This window comes from Silene latifolia, chromosome 4, assembly GCF_048544455.1.
Source record: "Silene latifolia isolate original U9 population chromosome 4, ASM4854445v1, whole genome shotgun sequence".
Classification (NCBI taxonomy): domain Eukaryota; kingdom Viridiplantae; phylum Streptophyta; class Magnoliopsida; order Caryophyllales; family Caryophyllaceae; genus Silene; species Silene latifolia.
The window spans coordinates 79,868,935-79,877,114 of record NC_133529.1 but is presented as its reverse complement, the minus strand read 5'-3'; the positions used below and the strand labels follow the sequence as shown (position 1 = coordinate 79,877,114).

General features: G+C 39.6%; 1 non-coding gene across 1 annotated transcript; it reads left to right on the top strand.

Annotated features, from left to right (window-relative positions):
* The first annotated feature begins 7,068 nt into the window (after window positions 1-7,068).
* LOC141654547 (small nucleolar RNA R71) lies at window positions 7,069-7,175 on the top strand. Its single transcript, XR_012548104.1, has one exon. It is a non-coding gene; the product is annotated as a small nucleolar RNA R71 (small nucleolar RNA).
* Window positions 7,176-8,180: the final 1,005 nt, after the last annotated feature.

Sequence of the window (8,180 nt, the reverse complement as noted above, 5' to 3'; positions counted from 1 at the left end):
ATTCGCCCATAGTTACTTACATGAGGTGACGTCTCGAAGTGACTAGAGTGTGATGCGATTGATGGCAAGTTCAAGTGCCATGGAGTCATGTGTGATGACTAGTCGATCACATAGGCAAACTGTTAGGAACACCTTGTCGGGCCTTATGACCGCTTATAGAGTTCTGGCAAATTTATATAGCCTGGTCGTGGCGAGACCTACTATAGTATTCTAATGAGTCGATTCGTTTGACTAAAGACTGTTCGCCTAAGATGGCACAGTTTCAGATTAACTTTGATTTGTGTTACTACGACCTTCGTAAATGGGGTCAAATGGGCATATTTTGAGTTATGATGGATGTGGCTAGTCGAAGGGAATAAGTGCAATAGGAATTGTCCACCCCTAGTTAGGGTTATAAGAATATCTCAGGGCCACTCGAGGAGTAATGAACTGGAAATGCGTGGCCACGCTCGGATGATGTCTATGGTAGATGAATCCGGTCAGTCAGTTATTCTCCAGATCGAGGAAACCACTCTCGATATGATCACTTGCAAGTACGACCTGAAAGACACCTTGCATTGAGTGGGAGATAGTAATAGGACAAGAGAATTGGTGACGCACACTTGTCGAGGACAAGTGGAAGATTGTTGGAATATGTGTCCTCCGACAATAATGCGATCACAATTGTCGATCATGATGATCACATGTTTAAGTCTCATTTTAAGAATACATGTGGGAAGTAATATTTTATCACAACTGGTCCACACATATCGGTAATGATTGGCTGACTAGAGTTTGACATTACTGTCGTGCGACGGTGGTGATCAATTGATCCCCTTAGGTCATACCTAAAGGGTAACACTCTTAATTGATTATTTAATTGATCGTATGACGATACGGGTTAATTAAATTACTTAAAATTGACGGACGATTTTGGTAGTAATATTTACGTATCTCATTGTAATTTGATTAAATAAGATACGGTCTAAGTGATCGAATTGTTTTATTACTTAGATGAAATTATTGTTTACGGAAACAATTGAATCTGAATGAATAATTTATTATAAATACAAGATGTTGTGATTTATAATTGGTAAATCGTTTTAGTACAAGTAATTATGAATTACTAAGTCGATTTTGTACATGACGTATATTTATTAATACGTTGATTTTTAATATGTTAAAAATGCATGACAATTTTACATGACTTGTGACATGTGACAAATTGATAAATTGACAAAGATAAAATGGATTCCATTTTATCTTAAATGGACCGAAATGTAGGGTGTATTAGGCTAAATATTGTGTTGATTATTTTAAGTGGAAAGCATAATCATTAACCTAATGGATAGCCATGCAAACCTAGTTGTTTTTGTGAAGAGCACCTTGATCATGCATTGGCCATCACCACCCCACCCCACTCGGTTTTGTCATAGAGAAAAGCCAAGGGTTTTTCTCTATAATTTACCTAATATACACTACATGAAAAACTAGTGTATTATTCATTCTTGCACATCTAAAAACAAAAGAATTTTAGAGAGATAAATTACTCCAATATTCCTCCCTCTTGACCGAAATTTCAAAAGGACAAAACAATAGTTTTGGGTCATTTTAGTTAAATTAATATTGTTCTAGTATTAATAATATTAATTTTTAAGAGGTTATCTTGGGTATAATTCCTTGGGAGGGATTCTAAGCTTGAATCCTTTGTTCATCCAATATTAGGAAGCTCAAGAACAAGTGAGTAGGAGAACTCATTTGTGCCCATATATCCGATTCTCAATGTAAGAAAAACGATTTCTTCTTTATTTTTATTTATGTTTGCATGCATAAGATCTAAAGTAATTTTATGACTAAATTAATTGAAACATATATGAATATGTTGAGTATAATGAGATATATATTTCTAACAGGGTGAACTTCCCCAAACCGGACAAAACACTATTTCTAGTGCAAAAAGAAGGGAAGTTCATTCACAAGGCATGAAATGCAATGCAGGAATGAAATTGTCATTTTGGATTCTTTGTAGTGGGAGAAAAAAAGATAAACACCTCAATGTGACCGAGGTGGGAGTCCTTTGAGTGGTGCTAGGACTTTAAACTCAAAACTACCAAGAGTCCAAAGTGACTCTCTAAATGATACAAGTTAAATGTTATACAAGTCATGGAAACATGAGACAAAAACAAAGCAAAAGGAGGGATATGAGACTCACAATGGAATAGGTCAATACTAGTATAAGCCATCAACCCCGCATTGTGATGTCCTCCTTCAAGCTTTGTCAACCATCAATTGTCTCTCATCGCGACATCATCATCATCTACCTCAATGGAACCGGAGGTTTCACCATTATCTTCTTCACTAGAACTAGAACTTTGCTCTTCCTCATCATCATCATCATCATGGCAAGACCCTTACCTTCCCCGCTCTCATCATCAACATCCCCCTCTCTCCTTGTTGCCCGATCATCCCTTTCTTCATCTTGAGAAGCATTAGGAAAGAACACTTTCCTATCCACCCAATTTGGCAAAGAACTCGAAGGATCAAGGAGTCCTTGCCTAGCAAGATGTAAAAGGGGTGGATATTGGGCGTAGTAGGCATTCTCCGATCATTTTATGCTTCCTTAAGCATATGTTGCATTAATTGTGTCAAATAGTCATTGCCCACCATAACATTACTCGGTTTGAACTCGTGGTAGGCAAAGAGATATGATGGTGTAACAATGGAGGAGGAGGGTTCTTCACTTGGGTTTTGTTGTTGCTTGATGATGCGCTCGGCAATTTCCGAAATGGGAATAAGGTAGTTGGTTCGGCGGGTGGAGATGCGACAAATCTTGCTTGGTATGACAAATGAATTGGCTTCCTTGATGAGCCACTCATACTTATGGTTTAAGCTTTCATGCTTGACCCATTGAAATTTGTGGATCAAAATGCTCATATCAAGAAGGTGGCTTCCTTTAACCGATTTATAAGTATTATCTGTGTTGAAATCCGGGTTAAAATGCCTTGCCAATCTCGTCACCAAGCCTCCATTAACAAAGAAAGCCGCGCCATCTTTCCCATTCTCAATGTCCAACCATCTCTTAATCAATAATTGAAGAACATTGTACCCACTATTGGACTTCCCACCAACATTCAAAAAGGACTCAAGGTAGACAAAGTCTAATTCGGTTAAGTGATTGGCTTCCTTTCTAGCAATCAAAGTGTTAGCCACGAACTTGTGCCAATACCTAATACCTGGATGATGAATGTACAAGACATGGCACTCCTTGAAAGTAGAAAACTCACGACCGGACATGGCTTGCCAAAGGGTATTGGCATCAAACTCCAAAGGCTTCTTGGTGAACCGACTATCTTCCTTAAGCCCAAACACTTTACCGAAATCACTTTTGTGCATTGTTCTACTCTTGTTTTCGAGGCAGAATTCGACATAATCTCGAGTCTCAATTCTATACTCCCTCAAGGAACTAATGAATTCCAATGTCAAATAGGGGTATGTCAATTCAGTCATTTCAAAGAGGGTGGATAACCCCATAGACTCAAAGAATGCATTTGTTTGCTCAAGGACACCCAATTTACCCAAAGCATCTTGACATACAAATTTAGTAGCTAGAATCTTTTTCTTGGCTAGGGATTCGAATGCAAGCATATGCTTATCGGAAATGAAAGTTACCTCCGGATAGTTTTTCAATTGTTCCACCTCCGGGATAGAAGTAGTAGCTTCCTCGATAGCATTGACGGTTTCCGGAGCTTGCTCTCTTTGTTGAGCCAAGACCAATGCCTTTGATGCAAGAGCTTGTTGTCTTTTTGATAAAGTTGGTGTTTTTGTTGCCATGATTCCTCCTTTAGTCCTTGCCATGGCTATTCTCCTTTCAAATTAGTATCAACAAACCAAGTTTATGCTTGAATGCTCCTTTCTTCTTCTAATTTCAATTGAATTCTCAATCAATTTAGGAATTATGGATTTTCTCCTAACCCTAGAAAATATGATTGGTTTTGTGAAGAAATTGATGTTTGAATGGTTTTATTGTTGATAAAGGAGTAATTTGTTTTTGATTTAAGCAAGTTTGGACTTGATTGTGGTGAATTTGGATGAGAAAGTGGTGTTTTTGGATGAGGGGATTGAAGGTTTAAGTGAGGGCAATTATGGTGTTTGTGTTTGAAGAAAAGAAATAAAATGAAGAAGAGGGGTGAGTCTCGTGCTTTGTTGATGTAGCAGGTAGGGACGGGCGGATTGGGGTCGAGACGGGCGGATTTTCATCTAGTGAAAATTCAGAAATCTGCTTGGCTCTAGGGATGGGCGACTTGAAGACAAGTCGGGCGGATTTCTGCTATGTTCGCTCGTCTTGGGCTTGAGACGGGAAGATTTCTGTCCAGTGCAAATTTAACAATTGGGAGCGCTTTCAAGACCCACGACCTAAGTGAAGTTGAGCGACCTGAGATGAGGGACACTCGAGCTGATGTCGGCTCGGGCAGATTCTTCTGCATAGCAAATTTTCACTTTGTGCCTCTTTCCCAGTCCCCACGAGCTCAGGTCTGCTCGTGGGAATCTTTGTCCCGCATTAATTTTTCTTCAATTCTTCATCATTTCGATATGGGTTGCATTACAAAGGCGTGATTAGCCTAGGCATGTGCTTCCCCACAATTGATCATTAAACACTACACATTTGAAGCACATTAAAATCCTTCCCTCACTTGCCTCATGTTACACAAATTCGTCAAACAAAGCATGTAAAATGCAATGCAAAAATGAGTAATGTAAAAGTTAAATGAAATGCAAGTTAAAAGGTTAGAATATTTACAAATGGTTGTTTAGGGAGGACTCCACCAAACTCTCCTTCTTTTGAGAGGTGTCAAGGGGGCAAAGCCAAGGCGTTGTTGATGTTGCTCAACGCCTGGAAGAAGTAGTCAAGGGCTTGTTAATTTTCATGATGAAGGTCTTGCATAGACCTTAGCACATTGTTGTCTTCATTAATGTAGTAGTCCGAGTCTAAGAGGTGACAAGGGTCTACATAGCCTTGGTCTAGAGTCATAGCATTCCCAATGTATGGGTTAACAAGTCCTTCAAACTTGTCATCCCATAGACCACATACTTCTCTTTCTTCTTTCCCTATGTCGGGTGGATCATGAGTTAACAAGAGCAACTCTCCTTCCTTGTTATTATGGCCAATGAGGCCTCCATCTATACTTGTCATGAGTGAGCTTTGCAAGATCTCATTCTTGTTGTGAAAAATTCAATGCTCTCCGAATAGAGCCATTTTAACATCATCAATATCTTTCTTCCAATTGGGCGGTGTGTCTTTGCCCTTGTCTTTGATATTTCTATCTTTACCTTGTTATTTAAATGGAGATTCCATCTTCTTCTTATCACCCTCCCGAGTATAGTGATCAACCATAAAGCATGGCTCAAACAAATTAGGAGCTCTTATAGTCTTATCAAGATTGAAGGTGATTGTTTCATCACCTACTTCAAGTGTGAGCTCTCCATGTTTGATATCGATCACCGCTACGGCGGTGTGTAGGAATGGTCTTCCTAGAATGATTGGAATGTTGGAATCCTCCTCCATATCAACAATGATAAAGTCCACCGGTATGAAAAACTTTCCAACTCTCACGGGTACATCTTCCCATACCCCTAGTGGTTTCTTTGTTGAACGGTCCGCCATTTGTAAGGTCATATTGGTGCACTTGAGCTCTCCCACCCCTAGTCTTTCACATACCGAATATGGCATGACACTCACACTTGCACCTAGATCACATAGTGCCTTGTTGATTGTGGTGTCACCAATGGTACATGGAATGGAGAAGCTTCCCGGATCTTTGAGCTTTGGTGGGAAATTCCCTTGAAGAATTTCACTACTTACCTTTGTAAAGGCAATGGTTTCAAACTTTGGGATGGACTTCTTCTTGGTAAAGATATCTTTCATGTACTTTGCATAGGCCGGAACATGGTTGATTAGCTCCGTGAATGGTATAGAAACCTCTAAGTTCTTCACAATCTCCATGAACTTTCCAAGTTGCTCATCAAGATTGGGCTTGGCTTGGTGACTTGGGAATGGAAGTCTAATCACAATAGGCTCTTTCTCAACTTCTTTAGCCTTCTCTTCACTTTTCTTCTTTGATGAGTCATTGGTAGTTGTCTCTACCACCTTAGGATTTCTCCTTAGTGGTTCAATCACATCTCTTTGCTTGTCATTCTCCTCAACAATATCTTCTTCAATCGGCATCTTGGGTCCCTCATATCTTGTACCACTTCTCAAGTGGATAGCATTGATGGTCTCATGTCTTGTAGGAGGATTACCTTGAGGAGGTAATTTTCCCTTTTGTCTTTGGGAGCTAGAAGAGGCCAATTGAGACAATTGAGTCTCCAACATCTTAGTGTGAGCAAGGATATTGTTGATGGTAGTGTCTTTGGCTTGGCTATCCTTTTGCATTTGAGCAAAGAAATCTTGTTGGCTCTTTTGCATTTGGAGGACCGCTTTTTGAATATCAAAAGCTTGGTCATTGGGTTGATTGTAGTATGGTCTTTGAGTAGGATTTCTCATTGGAAGGGGTGTGTATGTGGGTTGAGGGTTTTGGACATTTTCGCTCTTGTATAAGAGGTTTGGGTGGAATTTTTTATTCTCATTGTAATAGTTGGAATAAGGGGTGCCATTTTTTTTATGCTTGGACAACATTCACTTATTCACTTGTTCCCCTACATTCGTGTTAATCATGTCCCAAGGTTTCACAACTCTCACACACTCCATTTGGGATTGAGGATGTTGCCATCATGGCATTGACATGTTGTTTGGGTGATTAAGAAGCTTCATCAAGCTTGGCCATGGCTTTCCCAAACTTCAAGTTTATGGTGTCAATATGAGCACTTAGTTGGGCACCCAATTGTGTGATGGAGTCTACCTCATGCTTCCCTCCTCTAGTGGCTTTTCTTGGCCTATTATATTGGGAGTTATAAACCGCCATTTCTTCGATCTTAGCCCATGTTTGGTTGTCATCAACCTCGGTGAATCTTCCATTGGAACCTATGTTGAGGACATTTCTCGAATCTTCATATAAGCCATTACAAAATTGTTGAACAAGGAACCATTCACTTAGTCCATGATGAGGACAAGAGCGACATGTATCCTTGTGTCTCTCCCAAGCCTCATATAAGGATTCTTCATCCCTTTGCTTGAACCCGGTGATTTGGGCTCTCAACATGTTAGTCTTCTCCAAAGGATAGAACTTATTGTAGAAGGCAAGTGCTAACTTCTTCCATGAATCAATACCAAGGGTAGCCTTTTCTAGGCTCTTTAACCATTGCTTTCCGGTTCCGATCACGGAAAAAGGAAACAACACCCATCAAATTTGGTCTTGAGTCACCCCGGTTTGAGAAATTGCATCACAGTAGTCACTAAAAGTCTCCATATTTATATGAGGATCTTCACTAGGCATCCCTCCAAATTGACTTCTCTCAACTAATTGTATGAATGTGGATTTGGCAATGAAATTACCGGTTAGATGTGGTGGTGTAGGAGTACCATTGGGTAGGTTTTCCTCGGTTGGTACGGAATGAGATTATAATTTAGGCATTGCAGGTTGATTTTGTGGTTGGTTTGGGATTGTGTTTTGCTCTCCTTGTCTTGAAAAAGGGTTGGTAAACTCAACACTATCCGATTGGACAATACCAATGTCCACAAGTTCTCCAATACCCACAATTGTCGAAGTTCCTCTATCAACTCTTCTAATATTGGTCAAGGTTCTTCCAATCTCGGGATCAATAGGCAAAGGTCTACCTTATGATCTCCTAGACATGCAAAAATCAAACAACTAGAAAACAATTAAAACTACCTTGAGGAATTTGACTTCCCCAAGATTAAGAAAGACACAACTAAAAACAACAAATAATAATTCAATTGAACACCGTCCCCGGCAACGGCACCATTTTTGATGCGATTTTAAACTTTGTCGGCTAAGCTAACCGATCAAAATAATATTTATAGACTTAACTAACTACTCTCAGTAGAGTGGCAAGTAAAGGTCGGATCCCAAAGGACGGGTATTGAATCAAGGTATCGATTGTAGAAAGCTATGTCTTAGGGTGTCACAATTTGGGTTGAGTTTGAGGTTTGCAATATAAACTACTTAACATAAGGAATAAAAGTAAAACAAGCAAATGAGCAAATAGGGGTTTGTAAACAACTGATGAAGGCACTAGGGTGTCAT